Source organism: Sapajus apella, unplaced genomic scaffold (genome assembly GCF_009761245.1).
Source record: "Sapajus apella isolate SASKATOON/1434 unplaced genomic scaffold, GSC_monkey_1.0 scaffold66, whole genome shotgun sequence".
Classification (NCBI taxonomy): domain Eukaryota; kingdom Metazoa; phylum Chordata; class Mammalia; order Primates; family Cebidae; genus Sapajus; species Sapajus apella.
Window position 1 is genome coordinate 2,202,222 of NW_022437006.1, and position 27,586 is coordinate 2,229,807.

Genomic DNA, 27,586 nt, shown 5'->3' on the forward strand with positions numbered 1-27,586 from the left:
TGAAAAATGTGTGTCATTGTTTTGGAGGCATCTGGGATCCCTTTTCATTTCTTAATGTGCTCATAGATGAATAGCTGTAACTAGAATAAAGTTTCTCCCATTGTGGCCACTGTAACTCTAAGTAATCTTCCTGAGGTACACCAATACTCTAAAAAGTAATAGGTTCTGGGTCCATCTACAATTTCTGAACATATAATTAGCTGACAGTCCAGACAGAGGAGTCCGAGACTCATTAGATTCTGACAAACCTGTAATACCCTGTCCTTCTAAAATTTTACTAAGGCTTCCAAGTGTATTCTGTCTGGTTCCTGTCAAATACCCTGTTTGGCCTATTGGACATCTAACACAATTTCTCAGATTCCAATATGTATTATAGACCTAGTTTTGAAACTAGTGTACTAGCCTGGACTTAGTCCAGTTCTTTCTAAAAACCCATTTTGACCCCAGGATCCAATCTGAAATAAAATTATTCAAACAAAGTCAGAGATCTCAGGACACAAATTGCAGAGCTTCAAATCTAAGAGAGACTTACTCATGATCACCAGAGGTGGTAAGAAAACACAGCACAGTAGGCTAAGTGCCTGCTTACTCCTGGTTACTTGTTGCTCTTTCAGGTTGTACTTTTCTGACACTAAACTCTTAAAAAGATGAAGTGAGGCACAATACATTTTTAAAGAGTTAATTTGAGTTACAAGTAATATATAAATTGGGCAACACCAAACCAAGAGAAGCTTAATGTGCTGATGACAGATTGTCAGAGGAAAGTATGGAGTAAATGAAGACAGAAAATGAAGTATTTGATTAGTTGTAATTATACAATTGCCTCCTTTAGTCTATCTAGTTAGAAAGCTCCTAGTTATTGGCTGGGTGCAGTGGCTCATGCCTGTAATCCCAGCACCTTGGAAGGCCAAGGTGGGTGGATCACCAAAGATAGGGAGTTTGAGGCCAGCTTGAGCAGCATGGAGAAACCCACTACTAAAACCACAAAAGTAGTTGGCGTAGAGGCGCATACCTGTAATCCCAGCTACTCAGGAGGCTGAGGCAGGAGAATTGCTTGAACCAGGGAGGCAGAGGTTGAGGTGGGCCAAGATCATGCCATTGCACTTCAGCCTGGGCAACAAGAGCAAAAATCCGTCTCCAAAAAAGAAAAGAAAAGATAGCTCCTATTTATCTAACTAGGAGCTTTTTGCCTTTGTTGACTAGTTCTTAAAAGTTGTGCTTTTTCTTAATGTAGGCATTTACCATAGGTATATAGGCTGCATATCCTTACCAGGATTTGATAAGATCAGCCTTTATACATTCTGCTGGTTTCTGTCTGGAGACCCTTCAAGATATTCTACTTATATAATTATTTCATCTTCAGATAATGATGGTTTTATTTATTTTTTTCCTATCCTTATACTACTTATAAATTTTTCTTATTTCATTGTTATAAGCTATGGAATAGTGCTGGTAATACTGGGTTTTATTTTCTTATTCCTCACCCCACAGAAACATTTCTCAACATTTGTATGATGTTTACAGAAGACTTTTTTAAAGACATCCTTTACTGCTTAAGAGACTTTTTTCATTCTTATTTGTCTATGTTTTTTAAAATGAATATGTATTGCATGATTTTCCTACACCTATTGAAGTTAGAAAATGTTTTGTTATTAATGTGGAGTATTATATTATTTGATTTTCTGAGTTATACCCACATTGCCTTTCTGGGATAAAACTTAACTTGAATATATGTACACACATGCAAACATATTAATGGATTTGTTGTGCTAAAATGCTGTTTAAGACTTTTATACCTACAGTAATAAGTAAAGATGAATCCATAAATTTACATTCTTATATTGTCCTTGCTATATTTTTATATTATGTTTAAGCTACATGATAAAATTGAGTTGGGGTCTGTTCTTGTTTTTTCATTATCTGAAGTGATGTAAGGTTGGGATTATTTCCTCACTGAATGCTATAGAACTTGCTGGAAACTCTCTGGGATAAAAGATTTTGTTTTTTTGTAAGATGATAATTTGACATATAAAATGATAAACTATACTGTTAGATTTCCTTATGACAACCATCCTTATATTCTTGGATTTAACACCACTGACTAATAAGCATTTGATCAGGGAAGTGGAACAATTACGACTGATAAGTAATAAGGGATGTATTACAAGGAATACATAATGGAGAAGCTGAGGAAGTAGGTCTGGAAAAAGACATTTTAAGATAACTCATTAACCAATGAATCCAAAGGGAAGCAGTTCAAGGAGTCTAGGGAAGGCTACTGTTTTGTGTCTGGGGATGGGCTAAAGTCTGCTGTAGTTTGGCAGGGCTGACTGTGGAAGAAAATCATGCAAGAGTTGGGACAAGTTGAAACCTAGGATTATGATCAGGAACACAGGAATATAAATCTACATCTGTCATTTGCCATCTTTAAAATTGATTATGGGGAAATTTGTGGAAAAATCTGCATTTGGTCCAGGACTCAGAATCTGAAGGAGGAGATCGGTTGGAGCTAGAGTAGCTGCAGAAAATGAGCTAGTGGATGAAACATGGACTGCCACAGCACCTGAATCCCGACAATGATTTTCAGAGAGTAATGACTGCTGCTTCACTTGTGACCCCAAATCTCATGCAAGTTTCTCTTGTGGTCAACCCTGGACCAGAATCATGCAGTGGAGGGAATCCTGGGAAATGTAGTTCCAGTTTAAGTAAGTTAGCATTACAAAACCAACACATTTCAGTTAGCTTAAAAATACATATGCAACTATTTCCTTTTAAAAATTTAATTTATATTTAGCAATAATATTTATGCATAATTGTATATTTTTTTCAGGTTTTATTAGCAATATATACTGTTGTTGTAATAGAATAGTGATGTTTTATTTCATCTGTAGTCTCCAAATTAATATATCAAAAATATACTGACTTACATACATTCCTTGCAGATATGGAATTGTTGCTAAAACAAAAGAAGGAAATTGACAGAGAATAGTGTTTTCTTTTTTTGAGGAGTATTTGCTTGACGGCATCCTTAATTTTAAGAATTGTTCTCTTTGGCTTTTTGATGAATCATTTTCTCTTAATCAATTTTTAAAATTTATATATTCCTTATAAATCAGTCATTTAATCTGTTTTGAATTGGCTAGCATAGAAAGAACTAATTTATAGTAATCTTTTGTCATTATCTCTGTCTTTGATAATACAATGTTTTCTCAACATATTTACAATTATATTATCATCTTTTTGTCTTTAGCTTAAGCAAGTCAATTACCTCTTTTATTGATATAAACAACTAGTTCTTAGATTTTTATTCTATATTTAATTTTCATATTTTTCTAGTATATGAACTTTTCACTTTAACATATTCCTTCTACTTTTTGTATGTTTCTGTTATTTGGGTATTTAGGGAGAAAAGAAGGGTGTGGTTTTTTTTTTTTCAACTGTATATGCTTTTTACTTAGTATTCAGCATTGTATTTTGCTTTACAGCTAGTGCTTGACTTACGAGCACGGTCGGGACCACGGACCAGTCGTAACACCATTTGGTCATAAGTTGAATAGGCTATGTGTACAGTTGAAATGGTGCACACGGAGATGGTAGCGCTGCCAGAAGCTGGTCCGCACTGTCGTACACCCAGCTGGACAACGTTTGCGCTGCCAGACGCAGAGCAGTCGTGGCTAGCGATTGTGGTCGTAAAGTCGAATGGTCGTAAGTTGCATAGGTGGTAAGTCGATCAATACCTGTAGTTTGTTTTTATTTAGTAATTAAGTAATAAAACTTTTATCTTTCTCCTTATTTCAGTAATCCCTACATCTCATAATTTATTAAATGTAATATGCTTATTGTCTTATGTCTCAAATATTGTAAAAATATTAATGTTACTATTCTTTATCCAGGAATGACCTCTATTGTTATATAACCCAATTGTTATTGTGGTGTATTTATAAAATATGTCAGCAGTACTACTGCTGTTTTAAAATCATGGTGGATCTAAGTAAACTCTTCATTTTATTTAGTTATCTTATTCTACATTCCAAGTTTTTAATAATTAAACATTTTTACATTAAAGTATAATATACATAAAGTACGCACATCTTGAATACAGAAGTTATTTTGGCAAATTTCAATTAGGTGGTTGGTCTGTGTTGTGAATTTCTCTCCTATTTTGTTGCTTGCCTTTTTACAATCTTAATTTTATGAAATGTAGTTTATCAGCATTTTCGTTTACAGTTGGTGTTTTTCATATCCTATTGACTACTTTGTGTTTGTGAAGATGTATTTCCATATTTCTATTGAAGTTTTAATATTTCATCATTTACATTTAAGTCTTTCATGCCGTGAATTGTGTATGGTATGAGAGGGAAATCAAGGGTCAGCTTCCATGAGGTTATCTAATTGTTCCTGAATCATTTATTTAAAAAGATTAACTTTTTTACACTGATTTGTAGTGGCATCTTATAAATAAGGTGAGCATACATGTATTCATCTATTTTAATATTATTCTATTTCCTTTGTTATGATAATGTTACACAAATACCACACTGGCTTAATGACTGCAACTTTATAATAAGTTTTGGTATTTGATAGCACAGCCCTCCAGCTTGCTCTTTAAAATTTTCTTGACTATTCATGACTATTTCCATGTATATTTTTGTATTGGCTTGGGAGTTTCTACAATAATAACTATTTAATTTAAAAATAAATAAATGAGATCATAAAATAAAATCAAACTTGGATTTGAGTGGAGTTACAGTGAGCCTATAGATTAACTTGGGGAAAATTGAAATTTTAACATTATTGAGTCTTCTGATCCACACATGTCATATGTTTCTCAATATATTTGCTCTTAAAAATTCTTTTCTCAATTTTTAAAAATTTTAAATGCAGAAGTATTGCACATCTTTGCTAGATTTAGTATTAGCTATAGAATTTTTATATTATTGTAAATGGTCAAACTTTTATATAGAAATATCAAAAGTCAAACATTTTATTGTAAACGTTTATATTTTGTTTAATTTTCTATTTGATTTTTTTCTTTTATCTAAAAATACAATTAAATTTTATACAATGATATTATATTCTGTGATCTTGTTATACTTATTAATCCTAGAGCACGTTTAAAGATTCATTTTTAAAATGCAAAATTATGTGCTCTTTCTTTCCAATCTTCATAGTTTTATTACTTTTTCTTTTTTTTTTCTTTTTGCCTTATTGAACCATTTAGAACTTCTAGTACAATACTGAATAAATGTGATGATAGTAGAAACCTTGGTAATAGTAGATGTGAACTTGAAAAGTTATGTATTCTTCAGTTGTTAGTATAATTACATTAAGTTGGCTGTATCATGTCATACAAATCTTTATATTACTGATTTTTACTTGTGCATGATTGTTGGGTCTGAAAGAACTAAGATCAAGTATCCAACTATATCCGAGGATTTGTCTATTTCTCTTTTTATTTCTGTCAATATTTTTCTCCATCAGATTAAAAAATATATATTTTATATATATGTTATATATTATATGTTATCTATATTTATATGTTATATATGTTATAAGCATATTTTATATACATGTTTATATGTAATATCTATATAAACAACATAGATGTTAGGTTAAGATTAAGTCTTTATGGCTTTAACCCTATGGCCTTAGTGGCCTATTGATCTAACACAGTAAGAGAGGCATGAGGTAAAAATCGCTTCATTCTGCAGTGTGCTCAGATATCAGCATGCTGATACCCAGCACCATTCCTCCAAACTAAAGAATGTTAGTACTGCTTTTAGAATATGTCAAAAATAAATCTGATGAGAATACTGATTGTCATATATATATTGCCTGCAGAAAACACTATATAAGAGGGAAGTGTTTTTGTTACCTGTTAGAAGTGATTTCCAGGAGGCCAGTCAAAAAAGTATGGTTACTTAGTCTATTACGGTGGCAATGAAAAAAGAAATAGAAAGATCATACTTATAATTTAGAGAAGGCACAGAAAGCATTTGATAATAAATTAGAAGCAGAGGCCAAGTGGTTGATGAACTTAAGAAATAAAGAATGAATCCTAATTTGCATCTTGGACTTTAAAAATTTAGGTTCTCTTTGACTTGAGTCTGCTTTTTAAAATTCATTATATTCTGTTTAATACTACCCCAAATTCTTTAATATGTAATTATATGAATGCCATATATAATACCATCATTTTGTGATGATAGAAGTCACTAAAAATTGCTGTAGATACCCTAGCAAATGAAAGTTGAATATTTATATTGTGATATATACTGATACTTGCAACACTTTTACTAACAAAAACAGTTCTGGGTAATTACATTATTTTTAAAGTGTGAAATCTTTCATTCAAATGCAGATCCTGTTTACGTTGTGAAATAATGCTGACTTGGGCAGGTTCTAATTACTTAGGGTTTCAAACCACGTAATGTAATGAAGCACTGATAATGATACACAAGTGCAAATTTAATTAGAAAATATATCATTATAGGTCAGATTAGAAGGTAAAATTTTGACATCTTGATATTTAAATGAAAGGTATGGAAGCACAGAGTAATGATTTATTTCAACTAAGATATGATTGACTGGATATTGCTATCCCATAGTACATTAGGATGGATATCAATAACTGAAATGTCAAATGCTGGTGAGTAGAGGCTGAAATAGTTGCTTTCGCTACTCATATATTTTAATATCTGTTTTTGAAATCTTTCTTACTAACATTGTTAATGCTACTTTTAACTGGATCCATGCTATATACTTCAATAAATGATTTAAAATATCAGATGCAAATGTCTGTCTGACAAATCACAAAAAGCTCATATGCCACATTTTTTTGGTAAGTGATATTGGCAGTAGGAGCATCATATATTTTTAAATATACTCCCCGTTCGAAATGTTCAATCATGCTAAATATTAGTGATGAGTAACTTTTGTTTCGTATTGCATATATTGATTCAAGATATTTTTAGGATAAGAAAGATATTTTTCTTAATCATCCATTGAAACATGCTAGTTAACATAAGTCACTATATTCTGACATACACTTCTTCAAGGAGATGGCATGTTAGTGTCTTGAGTGGTCATTAATTGACTTCATACACATTTGCTACACACCCATAACATGGGACCCAAGAAATAAGTTATAACTATTTCTTTTAATAGCCAAAACTATTAAAAGTGAAAAGCACAGACATAAAGATAAGTGTGAAATGACAGGAAAGCCCGGGAAGAGTGTGGAGGATTTACAAGAAAACCCTAGAACAGGAGACATTTAAGTTGTATCTTGAACAACTTTACAAGCTGACAGGTTGAAAAAAACACATTTCAGTTAGAGTAATAACTTAATAACAGATATGGTTTTAATGCTTGCCATCTGCCAAGCTGGATAAAAAATGCTCTTATTCCTCATCAATATAATTGCCATTATTATTCCCACACTACAGATTAAGAAAGTGAGTTTCTGAAGTATTTTATATTGAATAAAAAATAGAGTGAGGATTCAAGCTCAGCCAATCCAAACCCAGGCTCCATTCTCTTAACTACTAAGCCACTTAGATGGGACAGAAAAGGTGGAGATGCCTGGCCGGGTGTGGTGGCTCACACCCGTAATCCCAGCACTTTGGGAGGTGGAGGAAGGTGGATCACCTGAGCTCAGGAGTTCGAGACCAGCCTTACCAACATGGAGAAACCCCGTCTCTACTAAAAATACAAAATTAGGTGTGGTGGTGCATGCCTGTAATCCTAGCTACTCAGGAAGCTGAGGCAGGAGAATTGCTTGAACCCAGGAGGCGGAGGTTGCGATGAGCTGAAATCACACCATTGCACTCCAGCCTAGGCAACAAGAGGGAAACTCTGTCTCCAAAAAAAAAAAAAAAAAAAAATGGGGTGGAGATGGAAGATGAAAGAGGGTAGGAGTGCTTTAGTAATGGAGCTGTAAATATCCCCAATGCCAACTTTCAAAACCAGAGGTTGTAAGTCTTCCTATTCCAAATGTATAAATACCTTTTTCTTGTGAGCATATTTTAAAGTTACCAAGTAATTCAGAACTTAAGTTTACGAATTTGTTCTACTGACTTAAGAATATGGTACTCAGACAAGAAATTATGATCTTCAAAAATTTCCCAAATTATCTTTGTCCTTTTTGACTTGTTATAATTATAGACAAAGATAATCATAAATATGCCTCTGGTGGTCTTTTTGCTACCTAAAATATATAGAATTTTTTTTTTTTGTAAAAGAAAGTTTGGAGTTCTCTTCCTCACCTTCAAAAGTGTCTATTTAATTTATGTTTAATTACAACAAAATCAGCTTTTCTTTTCCCCCTAAGTTAATCTTTGGAAATGAGCCCTGAAAAACTAATAATGGTCCTGAGGCAAGACGATGAACCCAAAATAACATTCCAGCTGGTTTGTGTTTTGTTTTACAGGAATGTTCTGCTTTTAAATGTCCGCTATGTAACCCTTAATTTAATATATATTTAGGGGAATAGTTGGTACTGTGACACAGTAATTGACTGTAAACTTTACTCTTGAAGAGGTGTTACTAAGCCAAGCATGAAAACTGGCAAGGGGTAGAGGAGGTAAAGTGAATGCAAAGCAGAAGTACAACAGCAACTGATGATGCTCACCTATTGTAAACTATTTTTTGTTTTTGCTTCTAAGAAAAGATAGCAGATGTAGGTAGTGGTATGGAAGAGGAAACTGAATTGAGCCCTCGTTGCCAGGATAATGACCGCCAGGGATCAACTACAGTTCTTTTTCTGTAATATCAGGTGATGGAAACTTGTTACAGCTATCCTGTGTTTAACATTTCTTCTCCAGTTTAAACCCCACTCAGACGCTCTTAATGTTTGTTTATTTCAGATCCTCTATAATCCATTCATCATGTTATTCTGTTTTTGTTTTTTCTTTTACCTCATTTTACCTACATTATTACAGATGTTATGTTAGTGTCTGTGGTAGGCAGCCAGTGAAATGGCCCCTAATCATCACTGTCTTAGGACTCTTTTCGTTGTTGCTGTTTGGGATGGAGTCTCACTCTTGTCGCCAGGCTGGAGTGCAGTGGCGCCATCTCGGCTCACTGCAACTTCTGCCTCCCGGGTTCAAGCGATTCTCCTGCCTCAGCCTCCTAAGCAGCTGGGATTACAGACGTGCACCACCATGCCTGGCTAATTTTTGTATTTTTAGTACTAACGGGGTTTCATCATGTTGGTCAATCTGGTCTCAAACTCCCGACCTCGTGATCCGCCTGCCTCGGCCACCCAAAATGCTGGCATTACAGGCATGAGCCACTGTGCCCAGCCTGTCTCATGATATTTATACCCTCATGTCATCCCCTTTCTTGGAGTTGGAGCTGGACTAATTGACTCCCAATGAGTAGGCTACTACGGAAGTACTCAGGTGTCGCTTCCTCGGTTACAAACAGACTATGGCTTTCACTGTGGATGTTCTTTCTTGCTGTCTCACTCTGAGGGAAGCCAGCTGCCATCTTGTATGCTGCCCTATGTAGAGACCTGCCTTTGTTTGCTAGGGCCACCATATCAAAACACCACAGACTGTGTGGCTTAAGCAACAGAAGTTTATTTCCCACAAGTCAAAGATCAAGGTGCAGGCAGGGTTGGTGCCTCCTGAAGCCACTCTCCTTGGCATGCACATCCAGCCCTCTTGCTGCCTCTCCACATGGTTCTCCCTTTGTGTACCAGTACTCTTCAATGTTTAACCCTCTTTTTACAGGGACATTAGTCAGCTTGTAGTAGGGCCTACCCTAAAAAATAAATCTTCATTTAATCACCTCCATAAAGGCACTGTCTCCAGACATAGTCAGGTGTTAAGGTATTAGCAGTTAAGGCACCAACATATCAATTTTCAGCCCATAACAATGCCCGAATGTCAAGGAATGGAGGCCTCAGTCTAATAGCCTGTGAGAAACTGAATCCAAGTCAGCAGCCATGTGAGTGAGCTTGGAAGCAGATTCTCCTGCAAGATAGCCTTCATATGAGATCAATGGCCTGACTGTAATCTCATGAGTAAACTTGAGCCAGAGGCACCAAAGTCAGTCACAACTACTGGCATTAATGACCTACAGAAACTGTGAGATGATAAATCTTCAAGTGTTTTTTTTAAAAGCTTTTAAGTTTTATAGCAATTTGTTATATAGCAAGAGAAAACTAAGGCAGTACTTTCAAATTATCACTTGAGTTTTGTTTGTTTTGTCTGTATTTTTCAGAGTAGAAAAAAAGGAGTTTTTAAAGAAGTTTTAGGGTATAGTATGTGTTGCATTGTAATCCCCAGATTCCCCCCATGAGGTCTTTTTTTTTTTTTTTTTTTAAATTGTGACAGAGTCTCTCCCTGTCACCCAGGCTGGAGCACAATGGCCTGATCTTGGCTCAACCTGCAACCTCCGTGACCCAGGTTCAAACAATTCTCCTGCCTCAGCCTCCCAAGTAGCTGGGATGACAGGCACACACTACCATACCTGGTTAATTTTTGTATTATTTGGTAGAGATGAGGTTTTTGCCATGTTGGACAGGCTGGTCTCAAACTCCTAACCTCAGGTGATCCACCTGCCTTGGCCACCCAAAGTGCTGGGATTACAGGCATGAGCCACCGTGACTGGCCCCACATCAGGTCTTAAACACTAATTTCCTGGCTACAAAAAATGTTGATTGTTGATAGCATACTGCTACATCCCACCAAAAATTGCATCAGCTAAAAGTTAATTTGTCTGATGTTTGAAATCCTAATGTGTCTCTGTAGGCATTCTGGCTTTTCAGAGCATTTTCCAAAGGGGTCTCTCATAAATTGGACCAGAAATAAGGAAAATATTGCCATAAGTTGCATTTTGCTTTCTCTTGGTGCTTTATACTCCCCGTGGGATTCAGTCCTTGTTTATCCTCCAGCAAGATATATAAGAATTGGGGGACAAAAAGTCAGAAGCACTACCTCTTTCAGAAATAAATTTTATTCCTTGCTTCATTTAGGATAAAAGACCCAGCGTTCTTTATAATAAACTCAGGAAGTGTTCTGATGGGGCTTCCAAGGATGTTACAACTGCCTTACGGGGCCATTAGGCAGCAGCAAGGTGATAGCACTGCTTCCTGATAGCAAAAGCGTTATTCAAAGCAAGCAGGAGCAATTGAAACTGGATCCTCACTACACTGGCATACATTTCAATGATGATCAACCTAATTTTGAATCTCTTCCTGAAATAAGACAACAAAATAGAAGGTAAATCTTTTTTTGAAGATCAATTGATTTTTTTTTAAACTGGAAACAAGCTGACCTTTTCAAAAAGTACCATAAGAAATTGAGAATTGAAGTCATGTTATTATGTATTTTGTCAGAAAAGCTAAATCCTCTGAAATCCATAATCACTTTTATTCAAGAGCTCTACATTCAATGCCTACCAGTACTCTACAATCTCAAATGTCAAGGTAAACTGTTCATACATTAGAGCTTAGTTGCAAACACTTCACTACATTAGCTGCAATTTAACCAGGAAAAGTGGTATTTAATAACATGACCATCAAGTAGTATAATAGATTGGCATAGACTGAGAAAATGATCATATGCTACATTAGAAAAGAGCCATTGGAGTGTGCAAATAAAGGCATCCCAAATAATTCCGGGCATTTGGATAAGAAAATAAGTATGCTTAAATATGCTTAACACAAAGAAAACAAAATAAAATGCAATTCTGAAACCCTTATCTTTTATTCATATTTTAAATGTTTCTGCCTGACATTTATTTTACTAATCTAAAACTTCTGTTTTAAACTTCATGCCACAACCAACGTTCTGTGCAATTTCTATTAGAAATAGCTCAATATAAATTATGAGCAATCTAAAAGTCTTCTAGAACTATTCTGTACTGTAAAGTTCATTATTGGGTACCCAACAAATTCAGGCCAAAATTTAATTGAATACATTGTTTGGAATTAAGTCTGTGGCAATGGTATGAGTATCAATGTGTGTGTGTGTGTGTGTGTGTGTGCGCGCGCGCGCGCGCACGTGTGTGTGTGTGTGTGTGTGTGTGTGTGTGTGTGTGTGTGTGTTTGGCTGATTTCAAATCAAGGATGAAATTATTTTCCAATGGAAAAATCAGTGAGATGAAGGGTGATCTTCTAGTTCTGAATCTATCATTATCTACCTGTACAACTTTACCTTCTTTGAATCTTAGACTCCTTTTTTGTTTGTAAATTGACTGTTAGGGATGAGCAGTGCTGCCTCAGAAAACCATTGCAGAGTAGGCTGACCCTATCCCCTTCTGATTGCTCTGCAGCTGCATGCCTGAAACCCTACCTAGATGCCACATCAAGGCTGCCAGACATGCTACAATTAAGCAAAGCCTAATTACAGCTATCTAGGCAGCATGGGCAGCTTGAGGGAGGACAGGGAAACCATATGTTGGTTATCCATACTTGTAAATTCCTGTTTGACACATATCTGTACAAAATCCTGGTTTTTGTCTTTTTTTAAAGACTGCCATCACAGAAGTCACAGGATGATGTATTGTAGGTCTGTTGCAAGTTAACAAACGATCTCTGCGCCTGTTACCTGAAACCCTCTTATGACTCTCTCACCCCATAAAAACCCTTGTCTTGTAAGCTTGGGGCTGCCTCCTCTGATTGTCACAGGGCAGCCCGGCAGGCTAATAAAACTTGCTTGCCTGACTCTGGGTCTATTCTCCTTTCTCTTGGCTACCCTTACACATTGACAACTGGAAAAAATATTAAGTCATTCTTATTTTAGTATTGTTTTTTATTTTAGGCAAAATAATTGGCTAAATATTTTGTTAACTAGAGCATAAGCTCAGGTAGACAAATCTTAGGCAAAGTAATGTAATTAAGATACCATATATCTAATGAATTTCACTTTACATGTTAAGAAAACAGATATTAAAACTCAATCTTTTAATGGCTCAATTTGTGTTTCAAAGGATGAGAAGATGTAACAAGATGTTTTGGGAAAGCTTCCAGAGAAGTACTGAGATGAGTTCACAGGTAACCCCTGAGTATCTATAATCTTTTAAGACAAGGATCATAAGTCTATCTAAGAATTATCCTAGAGTATAGCAGAGCTCTGTTGGATTTTTTTCTGGACTTTTATAAATATACAAATACATATTAATACGCCTTATAATCATATAAAAAGAGAAGGACTAGACTATATTTTATCTTAAGCAAGTGTGCAGCTTTCCATTTTAAGTAGACATTGGAAGCAGAAAGCTTCTTGATACTCAAGAACATAGTGAAGAATCACGCTAAAAATAAGGAAAAGGTTACAAATTATTTGTTACATTAAATATGATTATTAAAAACAAAAGCCTTTGATACAAAAGTCATCAAAATAAAAAAAGAAAAGGAAGAAAAACAACCCAGAACCTTGAACTGTATTTTTCTCTTTACCTTTGAAATAATGCATCTTCAATGAATGAGATGGCTTTGTATTAATATTAACAATGATGCAGAGTCTGGTTAAAAAAAAAAAAACATTTCTCCAAATGGATTCCTTAGACAAAGGGACTTAGTGTCCAAAGCAGGACATTGAAATTCATAGAATTAAACAATTAAAAAGCAATTAAAAAGCAACATAGCTATCTTTTTTGCACCTACTGTACTAGGAAAAGCAAAAATTTTCAAGCTAAAGTAACTTAATCTTAAAATATACACTCTTAAATGTTAAATTCATCTCAAGAAAATTATGAGCAATGTGCTACACTATGCTATGCAAGATACTGCCTTGGGGCGGGGGAGGTGGAGAGAATGAAACATTCTAATGAAACAAGTTGCATAAAATATTATATGTGAAATTATATGAATGATAAGAACTGTAATGATTCCAAAAGCTCTAACCCAGGCAAAAACCCAGGAAACCTAGGTAATAGAGATGTTATTTCAATTTTGGCAAAAAGCACCTGTATCTTTTATTTGATAATGCTAATTGGAGTAAGTAACGTTAGCTCAGCATCATTTATATTGTGAATAAAACAAAAAAACCCAGGAGAAAGTTTAGAAAATATGATCCAGGTATATTATTATTTCCCTTCAAAAGGCAAGGAGTTGATCCCAGCATTTTGGGAGGCTGAGGCGGGCTGATCACTTGAGGTCAAGAGTTCGAGACCAGCCTGGCCAACATGGCGAGACACCATCTCTACTAAAAATACAAAAAATTTGCCAAGCATGGTGGCTCGTGCCTGTAATCCCAGCTACCTGGGAGGCTGAGGCAAGATAATCTCTTGAGCCTGGGAGGCGGAGGTTGCAGTGAGCTGAGATTGCACCATTGCACTCCATCCTGGATGACAGAGCGAGACTGTCTCAAAAATAAATAAATAAATAAAAGACAAGAAGTTGAATCAAGCGTGACAAAAAAATGAGAGCTTGGGTTGTAGTGTGTTTTCTCTCTTAAATGTTTGTAAATATTATATCATTGTATCCCAGAATATAGAAGTGTGGAGATGACTGAAATCAGCAAAATATTGCTATATTTTTTAAAAAAAATACATAAAATGCTTTTGAAGCTTGGATATTTGTAGACCTTGTTTATTTTCTGTGATGTTCAAGCATTTCTCCATGTACTAGTTCCTTTTAATGAGGTTTCTCTGATCCTTATTGAGCCGTTGACATTGGCTACTCCAGCCTGTCTTAGTTCAGTTATTGCTTCTGCCCTTTCCTCTGCCCATAACACTTATTCTCTGTTCCTTTCACCCTCCACTGTTCCTACTGAGCGATGAGGGCCATTCAGTAGGAGGGGAGATTTCCTAGCCTCTCCATGACAGTTTTGTTGAGTCCCCCCATGACACTGTAGAACTGTACCACAGATGAATCCTCTGTAACGCTGACAACAGATGACCTTTTACCTTCTTTTTGCAAGATTATTAAATCGATGTTTTTTTCTCTCAGTATTAAGTTTAACGAAGATAATGGCAATGGGCTTTTTGTAAATAATTATTTCACGTACAGTGTCCAATATGTATTCAAAATACAAATATATCCATTTCTTGAGTAACTGTCTCAATGAAATGATGTATTTATCCTTCATTTGCGCTCATGCCTGATCCTGTTTTTCTCTCTCCTTCCACAACTTCTATTCCAAATAGATTCTCTTAAGACTTGGTTTTATGGTTCATTTATTTTTTATCTTTATTTCTTCTTTGAATTCCATAAAAACTACTGAGGCTTATGTTCTTTACTAAATCAGTTATCTGATATCTACATCCATTACTTATAAAGTCGATTATGGTATTTGTTACAAAATTCAAACTTTTAATTACCATGAAGTTTTCTTTTGAATTCTGCATATTTTCTTCTTTATTATCACTTATTTTGATTTTTTAATGCAATATGTTCTCTTGAATTTTAAGTATATGAATTAAATATTTAAATTTGTCTCCTTTTTTCTCATTCTAAAATTTTCTTTGGAGAAGGTAAACATATTTCATAGTCTTAAAGTAATTATTTCTTCTTCCTATTAGTTATTTAATTTTGTACTGTTATTTATTCACATTTTAATAATTATTTTCTTTTTCTTATGACTAAAGAATAAGACTTATAATCAGCTAGCTCTTTCTTATGCTCAGCTAGCTATGAAAGTTCATACAGACTTTCTCAGTCATTTAAAAACGAACCAGTCTGGTGGAGACAGTTTTTCCCCTACAACAATAATCAAGGGAGAAACACAAATGGGACAATTTCTGCCCCTGAAATATGACTCATGGGCCAAAAGTATTTATAGCTACTCCTCTGTACATCACTGTTCTTGTAATTCAGCTTCTGTCATGTGTTAAAAGAATGATACATTAGAAATCTTGTTTTTAATGCTAAATCATATGGTTTTTCAAATAAATTATGATTTTTGACTGTAAGAAACAATATTTTGAGCAAAGCTTTCAATTTTTAAATATTTCCACTGACAGTAATTTTCTACAATTTTCTTATTTTTCACATTTATCCAATATTAGAGTAGCATGTTTTGGGTTTTTTCCCCTCTCATTAAGTATTTTAATCAGCCATTCAGTAAATGTTTTTTCCTTAGAGAAAACAGTACATTTTGATTCTAATAATGTGTGATATTATCACTTGTATATGGTATCAATTTATGCCAGAAATATATTATTGTTTTCTTTAAATAAACTATGAATGCTCTAAGAGTTCATTCAGCCTATTAGCCACAATCCACTCTTTGAAAATCAACAAAGGCCACTAAATAGAGATGCAGGCTGGTATAAAGTTTAAGAAATCTTGTTTTAACACTGAAAAAGGAAAATGTGCAGTTAAAAAGCTAATTTGATTTCCTAATATTCAGTCACACTAATTAATCACATTTGATCATTCAAGCTATTTCTTTTTTGGTTCTTTTGATGTTTTGACTTTCAATTAACTAATACAGAAATACTGCAGTGTCTGCATATTAATTAAAGGTATGGCAGTTTTCTCCAATTATAATTATAAAAGTTAAAGAGACCAAATCATTATCTACAGAGACAGAATGAGACAGAAAATGGAAAGCCCGTGTGTTCTCACTCCCTGGGAATAATAACCCTCCTTAAAACTTTTACTGTAAGTGGAATTATAGGCTGCCTTATCGGTAGCTAGAATAGCTAGCTATGATACAGCAATTTCACCCTGATCTATTTAACTAAAAATAAAAGGAAAACTCCACAGCTCATATACATAGACATTTATAGCAGCTTCATTCATAATAGCCAACAGCTATAAAGAACTCATTGTCCGTCAGTAGGCTAAAAGATACAAAAATTTTGGTGTGATGATACAATAGCATACTACCTAGCAATGTAAATGGACCAATTGCTAATGCAAGCAAAAACTGAAGAAATCTCAAAAGCACTGTGTTAAGCAAGAGATGTCAGACAAAATACTATTTTGGAAAAGTCAAGAATTTTAATCACTTTTCTCACTATGTTTTGATAATACTTCTTCCAGTGTCCCTAAATCTCTTTAATCACATTGTAATACTCCAATGTTCTCACAAGCATTCCTCTGTGTCAAAGACCTATGTTGTTTATCTCTATAACTCAAGGAAGAGCACAATATATGTGAAAGACCTGTGTCGTTTATCTCTATAACTCAGAGCAGAGCACAGCATCTAGCACATATAACAATCTTAATAAATATTTCCTAACTAGTCAGCCCAGTTTCTGAATTGGCCCAGAAGTTCAAAGATGGCCTTCAAGATTTCAGCCTCCTGTTGTATATACCCTGTAAGATCCCTTCCCTGTGAATGTAGGTAGGGCACGTGACTGTGATAGTCACTTCTGTGATTATAATGCATTATATAGGACTCCTCTCTAACACATTAGGAGGGATTCTCCAGCTGGCCTTTAATTAGAAAGCCAGCAGCCATGTAGTGAGAGGTTCACATGGACAAAACCTGAAGGCAGCCTCTAGGAGCTGTAAACTACGTTAGGCAACAGCCAGCAAGAAAATGAGGGCTGCAGTCCTCCAACTGCAAGGCATAGACTTCTACCTGAATGTGCTTGGAAGAGAAACTTGCACTCTAAATGAGAACATATCTTAACTGGGATTCCAGCTTTGTGAGACCTTGAACAGAGAATCCAGCTGTGCTGTGCTTGGACTTTTGGTCTACAGAAACTGTGAGACAATAAATGTGTGTTGATTTAAGCCACTGAGTTTGTGGTAATTTATTACAGAGAAATTGAAAAAGAATATAAAGTCCTTTGAATAATGCATGTGGTTTAAAGTGTGTAGATTGGTTTATGCACGAGGAAGATGACCAACAAGTATTTGTATCAAATACTCTGATTCCTTAGTTAATGAATTGTATACGCTATTCCATAGAACAGTTCAGACTAATTTATAGCAATAAAGGATCAGGAAAGTGATAAAGTTTGCTATATTGGGATGATAGACTAAGTTATTATATATATTGCCCACATCCTGAGAGATCAAGGCTCAAACATGTGCATATATCCTTGAATTTAAAAGTTAAATGAAAAAGAAATATTAATGATAAAAATAAAGAGAAATATAGAAGTAGCATAATAAATTTACTACTAATTTATTTTGCATTAAATTATATGACTATGGCATTTACTGAAGAAAAAATAACTATTGATTTTTAAATACTCTTTAAGTATATTCTGAATTAAAGAATACTTCTTCAACACATTAGAAACATGGATCCCCAAGACCTATGGCAGATATCATCACAAAGCACTTACAATAAAAATCTTTTGAAGGCAAGATTAAAGGTAAATTATATAGAAATTAGTCAAGGCTTAGAAGTGTAACACTCCCAATCTGTTTAGATCAATAATCCTTGTCTAGTTTACTGAAGTTATTTCATTAGCTTTACTAGAGTTATAGAAAGACAGAACTTTTGGTAGAAAAATGTGTTAACTGCAGCATGGGGAAATAATGCTGTGCAAGTCATTTGGGTTTCAACAATAAGAGGGTTGGATTCCAATTCCACCAAGTTTCTTAGAAACTTGGCCTTCCATAACTTAATGTCTCATCTACAGAACTGAGAAAATGATGCCCATCTTAAATGTTTATTGAGAAGGTAAGAAATAACATTTCTGAAACACAGAGCAAGCTCAGTATGTGCAGTCTTTAATTATTAGTCGGATAATTTCTTTTACCATAACAATGATGTTATTTGAGACGGTTCTGATTTAAGTGTTCTGAACTAATGTGTAAATGAAGAACTGAAACATTCTAGGAAGTATAGTAGTAGATTAAAATAAAATTTTCCTTCTAATGTGATATGGAGAGAAAAAGTGTAACATCTTGGAAAGCACATAGACTTTAGATTCAAAAATACTTCAGTCAAATAAACCCTTTGGTTCCCAATTGTGAGATCTTGTGCAAAATGTAAAAAGAAAAGGACTAACAACTGGAATAATATTAAAATAACAAATAGAATAGCTTTGGAAAAGAGCTTAGTTCAATGCCAGCCACATCAGAGTCACCTAAAACTGGAAGCTCCTAATAATATTTCATTTTATATCTTAAAGTAACTGCATATTCCTAATTTTTTTTTTGTTCTAAAAGTACCCATGTCAACTGCATAGTTTAAATTATTTCATAGTATTAGGAGCTTGTTCTATCTAGTTCTGCATTTTGACCATTACTTAAACAAGCTATGCTATTATTTTCATTTTCTTCGGAAGTAACTTTAATGTTGTTCGTATTTTCACAGAAAGGATTTGATCTCAGCCTTAGCATCCAGTAAGAACAATAAATAACACTTTTACGTTACAAAGTATCTGATGCCCCATTAATATAGGGATAAACTTACACTGGGAAATTTGCTGTAATTACAGTTTGCCTGTTTAAATCTCTTATGGAATAACATAAAAACAGGAGTAATCTAATACAAATATATGAATCAAGGAATTGTTTTAAAGCTTTGGGAAACTACAAGCACTAATTATACTTTAAATGGGACTATAACCCCAAAAAAATCATAAAGTAGAAAATAATAAAATGATATGATATAAAATGTATTGATGGTATAGCACATAAATATATAGGTATATAGAATGCTGGCCTATGCAACACAATTATTTTTGTTTTGAAAAATTTAAAAGGTTTCCTTATCCTATTTTTATTCTTCAAATATACAGTTAAAACAATCGTCTCTACATTAAATAGACTCATAATACAAATTTATGGAATTTTAGGAGGAACTCAGTTTTTAATTTTGAATAATTCCCTTTGTCATATAATATATATGGAGTTGGGAAGGAAGTCAATCCTAAATGAAACTACATAAAGTCTATTTTATGAGGAAAGAAGTGAACTGTCACCTTTTACTATCTTTAGAGGTTATTTCTGGAAATTAGATTTTACAAAAGTATAGATTTAGGAATCAGTAAATGAAAACATCACAGGAGAAAAGCCTATAAACAGAACAAGGATTCCTATAAGCAAGGGAAGGAAACAAAGTAGGAAAAGGCCAAGACTCAAATCCTGAAAGTAAAGGGATCTATAATTTTTGATGGTAACGTAAAACTGAATTGGAAAATAGGTGCTTAAGTTTTCAATTATTTATAATTGTTTCTTTTGTCATAAACTTTATTTATGTAATCATTGGACTACTTACTTTAGAATGTGTTCCTTTTCAGTCTCACTATTTTGTCAGCCTATTTTGTCCTTACCTATTCAAGTTTCCACCATTTTGCATAAAATGGATGAGTGTAGGCAGAATTTCATCATGTGACCATTGTTTTAAGATCTCAACTGGGACAATATCTAGATACATTAATATTTTCAATCTTGGCTACTTGGCACAATATTTGAATCTTAAAACTTAAAACAATATAATCCTAAACTTATAAAATCTTATGCAAACCAAATTGCTTAGGCAAAGAATCTCAAATATTGAAGACTATAAGAGGGCAACACTTAAATGTCTTCCTTCGATTTTCTTTTGATAAAAATGCAAGTCCTAGGTTATAAATGAATTAACTGGACTTATTCTATGAATGGAGAGGAATAATCCTGGGTCTTTGACTACAATGAGGTAATAGAATGTCATTTTTTTCATAGACCTCGAGATTAACAGCCTCATCACAAGTGAAGTGAGAGTTAGAGATACAGCCCAACATTGATGCATTTTAGAAAAGAGCTATAATTTTTACATTTGTGAATCTCAACATTATATTCAAAGGGTAAATATATAAATAATTAATTAAAACATGGATGAAATAAAACAAATTTAGGACTTATCCATTTTTTCTTTTCTTTTTGAGACAAGGTCTCACTCTGTCTGTCGCCTAGACTAGAGTGCAGTGGTGAGATCTTGGCTTGCTGCAACCTTCACCTCCCTAGCTCAAATAATTCTCCCTCCTCAGTCTCCTAAGTAGGTGGGACTGCAGGCGTGTGCCAACATACCCCACTGATTTTCGTATTTTTTAATAGAGATGGGGTTTCACCATGTTGCCTAGGCTGGTGTTGCCAAGACCATGTTGCCCAGGCTGGTCTTGAACTCCTGGGCTCAAGTGATCTGCTCTTCTCGGTCTCCCAAAGTGCTGGGATTATAGGCATGAGCCACCATGCCTGGCTTTAACTTCACTCTTTACCTAAACTTTAAAAAAATTGTATACTCTTTCTTAATAATTTATAAATTTATGGGCTCATCCCATAGTTATGACTTGCTGTGAAGCTCTGAAGCTTTTCAGTGCTCTAAGTTGTTTTGTAATTTATGAAGTGCATTGAAATAAACTAATTCATTTTGATAATGCTTTTTACACATTGGTTGTTCAATTTCATGGGTCATTAGCGCTATAACCTTCTTGTATCACACACTTAATAAAAATGGAATGAAAAGTCATGATCCAAAATCTGACAACCGTGTGAAACCTCTCGGCTTTTCTGAATGTATTTTGTCCACTGAGGAAGAACTTTCCTTTTTCCTCCAACTAATGTGTTTTGCAGAATGCATTATGTACACATAAAATGCTATATAAGATGATTGTAGGCAGTCTACTGACAAACATTTATACTTATTTAAATTAAAAAAAAAAAACAGTGTAAGTACATTGACTCCATAATTCCAAATATATCACTGTATAGGAATAGATAAAATTAGACAGTGAGTTAATTTAGTTTGAAATTAAACTACATTAATAATGTTATTAGTTATGATAAATATGGCATAATATAACATAAGTTATGGTACAAGTTGATTTAGTTTATGACAGAAAAATTATAAAAATTATAAGAAAATAAAGATTGGGAAACGTTTATTCTACATGTCTGGGCTATTGAAAGTTCTACAATTTGTGTTTACTCTCCAAGACACCTCTTTAAATACTGAGAAAAGACTGAGTACCATTCTATTTGTTGTGCCTAAATTTGGAGGATCATAATGGTAATGTGGAAAGGAGATTCAGCTATAATTCCAGCTCTGAGAGTTATAAGATGTATGTGGAATTGAAGAATTATTGAAGCTCTCAGAGCAATTATGGCAAATCAAATAAGTCAAATTTATAAATGAAATATATTAGCTTGTCTCAAGAACTCAACTACTGCATATAAATAAGCAAATATTCAAATATCTTACAAATTAAAATATATCTTGAATCATTACTATTTCAAGTTGAAATCACTAATCTAGTAGAGAAAATAATTGTACTTCAATTATGTACCTCTAGAGTACACTCTTCCAGATGATCTGAATCTAGTCTTTCACTGTCTTCGTGTTATTTTGCAAGTCTGCACATTGTAGCTAACTGATAGCTACAAAGACAATTCTTATTATACACATGTAAATTCTGTCCTGTCCTATAAAAATTAAATTGCCTTCCCTCCCTTGAATAAAAAGTTGTGTGTGTGTGTGTGTGTGTGTGTGTGTGTGTGTGTGTGTGTGTGTTTAATTCCTAATCTATAAATATGTCTGTTTTGGGAACCTCTTTTGAACTGATTACATCTTTTTGATTCCTTCAATGATTAATGAGTGGAATAAAATCTTTAACAAATATGTAATTTTTCTATCTTCACGAGAATTGGTTTTACCTGTCTTTAAAACATTGCCTTTTAACAAGCTTTTGTCTAATTGTGTCAAACAAATGTCAAAATCACAGGGATTATCTCATGAATAAAAAATGTATTTCTGGAAATAAAACAAAATATTTAAACAATGGGTTAGATCAGTGGTTCTAAAGTTTTAGTTGAGCTTGAGAATTACTAAGACTTTTAAGGGCAAATACAAATATAAAATAAGAGACTTAAAATTCTCTATGTTGAAACTAAGAGACTTTTTTCCTCTCCATTTCTGAAAAAAATTGCTTTAGAAGATTTGTAAACTATTTATTTATCTCTTTAAGAGATATGTAAATCTTTTAAAAAGCTGAAGAAGACTCTTACCAACTTTAAGATCCAGAATGCCTTTTCCAAGTACTTGGGAGACAATTCTGAAATGAAATCAACAAGGAAGATAACTCTCCCATCTCCCAGTTTCTGTAGGAGGGTGGAAGCCTAACTTTGGTAGAAGCCTTGCTTTGAAACTATCTTCCATCATAAAAATGTGAGACATTTGTTGAGACCTTTGTCAATATTGAACATCCTGCCTTGTTCTCAAGGGATCTTCAGTTCATGCCTATCGTGCTTCTAATTTCGCAAACTGATTTTTTTTTTTTTTTTGGAACCAGCCTAATGTAATTAGGAATTAAAAAACTATTTATTTTCTCCCCTCCCCCTTCCCTTTCTTCCCCTTCCTTCTTCCTTCTTCATGTTTTGTTTGTCTCAATACCGGATTCTACTGAAAAGAAGCTTCTGAATAAGCTCTGACACACAAGTAGACATTTGTTATTCAGGAAGCAAAAAAAAAAAAAAAAAAAACTCTGTGAAAAAAAAATAAATTTTGGGACCCCCAAATCACTAAGCCAAAGGGAAACGTCAAATTGAGAACTGTGTCAAGCAGACCTGCTTCCTGTTGTATTTCAGACTAAGATAGCTACAAAGACAAAAAAAGCTACATACCACCCCCACAATTTGCCCACAAGGAAATTCCCTGTGGGCCTCAAGATCTTTACCCTAAAACAGTTCTGTTGAATTTCACTCTGGCAATGTAAATTAATTGCTTATCTTCACAGGTTCGGGGCAAAGGACAGAACTCAAAGTTATCCCTCTGCTCACCTGAGACAAAGGTATATCTTATTGGTTCTTCTGCCCAAATGCGTATGTAAAAACGTAGATTCACTTAATCAGACTAAGGCCTAAGTGACTATTACTCTACCCCCAACGCATGTAAATTGTGTCTTAAGTGAAGTGCTGATCAAAGATGTAAATGCAACCTTTTATCTCATATCTATCTATGACCTGGAAGCCAAGCCCCCTGCCCCTTTGAGTTGCCCCTCCTTTCTGGACCAAACCCATGTACATTGTACACATATTTATTGGTGTCTCATGTCTCCCTAAAATGTATAAAACCAAGCTGTATTTCAACTACCTTGGGCATATGTCATCGGGACTTCCTGAGGCTGTGTCACAGGCATGTTCTTTAACCTTAGCAAAGTAAATGTTTTAAATTTGATTGAGACCTCCCTCAGGTAATTTTGGGTTCACAAAAGAGTTACAGAATCTATCTTGCAATAAACTGAATAAGGTCAAAAACCTGATGACCATTTACTGGAGTCCAATCCTCCCAGTTAGAGGTGGGTGCATCAATTTATGTAAATAAAAGCACACACAATTTTTTCAATTTTGTCAAAGGAAGCTCTTGCCCAAAATCCTCTGTGCTAGTTGACAAACTACTAATTTTACCAATAAATAAGCATTTAACTTTCACTGTGTTAATTAGTGTAGCTTCAGGTGTTGATGGAAGAGAAAGATAGCTGAAACATCAGTAGATGCTGCCTTTGAGGGTGGCCTTTTAGATTAAAGGACAGAAGACCACCTCCAGAGTGTGAATTCTTGATTAGGGCAACTGCTGCCCCTAGGGTGTAAATTGAAACGAACTCAGATTTAATCACAGCCTCCACACTGAAGTATTTTAAAATAAATTTCTTACATCATAATATCAGTCTATTATGCATCCCTTTGGCTTTTTAAAAAAGTTTTACCATTACCCAGTTTTTATCCTTTTTCTTACATTTTATTTCTTGATTTTTGAATATCTGAAATTAAACTTTCCTTAGTTCTGAAATGGCCAATTTTCTACTAATCTCTTTATTGTTTTGTAAGATTCTGCATCTTCCCTCCCTGTACTGCTAATTTTTCTCTTTGGCCAAAATTCTGTTACTACATTGACCCTACCAGGCCACTTTGCTCCTTTAAAAGATATCTACTTTATCTTTATAAGTATTTGCTTTTATCAGTCCAGTATTTCTCATCACTGACTACAGTTAAAAATCTATATTGCAATGATTTTCAGTCTCATATTTAAAGAATAGGTTTTGCAAAGGGATAAAATTTAAAAAATGAGATGGTTGGGAAATTTAGTGTAAAGGCAAACAGTACCCACAGAAAGTGTGATACATAAATGGAGGGGTAGAGAAGGAATGTTTCCTCAACCCCTTTAGTGTCCCTGATTGGGCCTGAAAATAAAACTTACAATGACAGATTAACATGAGAAAAGGATACACATTTACTTAAAGGTTTAAACGGCATGGGGACATTCATAAGGAAAGGATAACCAGGCCTTTACCTGTAAAAAAAACTGTGTATATTTTATGCTAAGTCTGATGAAAGAAGTAGATAGTTGTGAAGAAACATGACTGCATTAAAAGGGGTATGAGCTAATGGAAACTAACTGGGGGAAACTCAGCAAGGCCTGTTTGTTCAGATTTTTTTCTGTGTTTCTGTGAGACATTCTGATATGGTCAGGCTTTGTGTCCCCACCCAAATTTCATGTTGAATTATAATCTTCATAATCTCCATAATCCCCATGTGTCAAGGGAGAAATGAGGCAGAGGTAACTGAATCATGGGGGTGGTTTCCGACATGCTGTTCTCATGATAGTCAGTGAGTTCTCATGAGATCTGATGGCTATATAAGGGGCTCTTCCCTCCTTCACTTGGTACTTCTACTTTCTGCTGCCTTGTAAAGAAGATACCTTGCTTCTCTCTTGCTTTCCACCATGACTGTAAGTTTCCCAAGGCCTTACCCAGCCATACAGAACAGTGAGTCAATTAAACCTCTTTCCTTTATAAATTACCCAGTCTGAAATATGTCTTTATTACCAGTGTGAGAATAGACTAATACAGTAAATTGGTATTGTCGAGAGTGGGGTACTACTATAAAGATACCCAAAAAATGTAGAAGTGCATTGGAACTGGGTAACAGGCAGAGGTTGGAAGAGTTTGGAGGGTTCAGAAGAAAACAGAAAGATCTGGGAAAGTTTGGAATTTCCTAGAGACTTGCTGAATGTTTTTGATCAAAATGCTGATAGTGATGTGGACAATAAAGTTGAGGCTGAGGTGGTCTCAGATGGAAATCAGGAATGTCTTGGGCCCTAAAGCGAAGGTTACTCCTGCTATGCTTTAGCAAACAGATTGGCAGCATTTTGCCCTTGCCCGAGAGCTTTGTGGAACTTTGAACTTGAGAGAGGTGTTCTGAAATTTAAACTTATCTCTAAAAATGAAGCAGAGCATAAAAATTTGAAAAATTTGCAGCCTGATAAGATGATAGAAAAGAAAAATTCATTTCCTGGGGAGAAATTTGAGCTGGTTGTAGAAATTTGCATAAGTAATGAGGAGCCAAATGTTAATCAGCAAGACAATGTGGAAAATATCTCCAGGGCATGTCAGAAGTCTTCACAGCAGCCCCTCCTATTATAGGTTCAGAGGCCTAGGAGGACAAAATGGTTTAGTGGGCTGTGTGCAGAGCCTTGCTGCTTTGTGCAGTCTCATTACTGGTGCCCTGCATCCTAGCCATGGCTAAAAAGGGCCAATGCATAACTCAGGTCATGGCTTCAGAGAGTGTGAGCCCTAAGCCCTGGCAGCTTCCATGTGGTGCTGGGCCTGTGGGTGCACAGAAGTCAAGAACTGAGGTTTGGAAACCACTGTCTAGATTTCAGAGGATGTGTGAAAATGCCTGGATGTTCAGGCAGAAGTTTGCTACAAGGGCAGAGCCTTCATGGAGACCCTCTGCTAGGACAGCGTGGAAAGGAAATGTGGGGCTGGAACCTCCACACAGAATCCCACTGGGGCACTGCCCAGTGGAGCTGTGAGAAGAGGGCTACCATCCTCCAGCTGCCAGAATGATAGATTAACTGACAGCTGGCATTATATGTCTGGAAAAGCCACAGACACTCAATACAAGCTTATGAAAGCAGCCAGGAGGTGGGTTGTACCCTGCAAAGCCACAGGAGTAGAACTGCCCAAGACTATGGGAACTCACCACTTGCATTAGTTTGAGCTAGATGTGAGACATGGAGTCAAAGGAGGTAATTCGAAGTTTAAAATTTGACTGTTCTGCTGGATTTCGAACTTGCATGGGCCTGCTCTTCATTATGGCCAATTTCTCCCATTTGGAAAAGATTTATTTACCCAATGCCTGTACCCTGATTGTATCTAGGAAGTAACTAACTTGTTTTTGATTTTATAGGTTCCTAGACTGAAGGGACTTGCCTTGTCTCAGATAAGACTTTGGACTAGGACTTATGGATTAATACTGGAATGAATTAAGACTTTCGAGGACTGTTGGGAAGGCATGATTGGTTTTGAAATATGAAAGGGACATAAAAATTGGGAAAAACCAGGAGCAGAATAATGTGGTTAGGCTTTGTGTCCTTACACAAATCTCACCTTGAATTGTAATCCCCATAATTCCCACATGTCAAGGGACAGACCAGATGTCAAACATCTGTCATCCAGAATCTTGAACTTTGAGACTTATGCCATAACTGAATGAAATTTTGATTTACCCTCCTGGGAAGGTGATGAGTGTATTTTGGAGGCAGAAGGTAGTAAAGTGAACATTTGGTGACTAGAAATATGAAATATTACCACTGTTGACCAGTTCTCTTTTCTGAACACATGATAGGATCATCCTTTCCTATCCCTTTGAATTTAGGTGCATCTCTTTAATTTTTTTGCCAAAAAATGTGGCTGAAAAGGATGAAAGCTTAAACGGTGCTATCTTTGAGTGTCAATA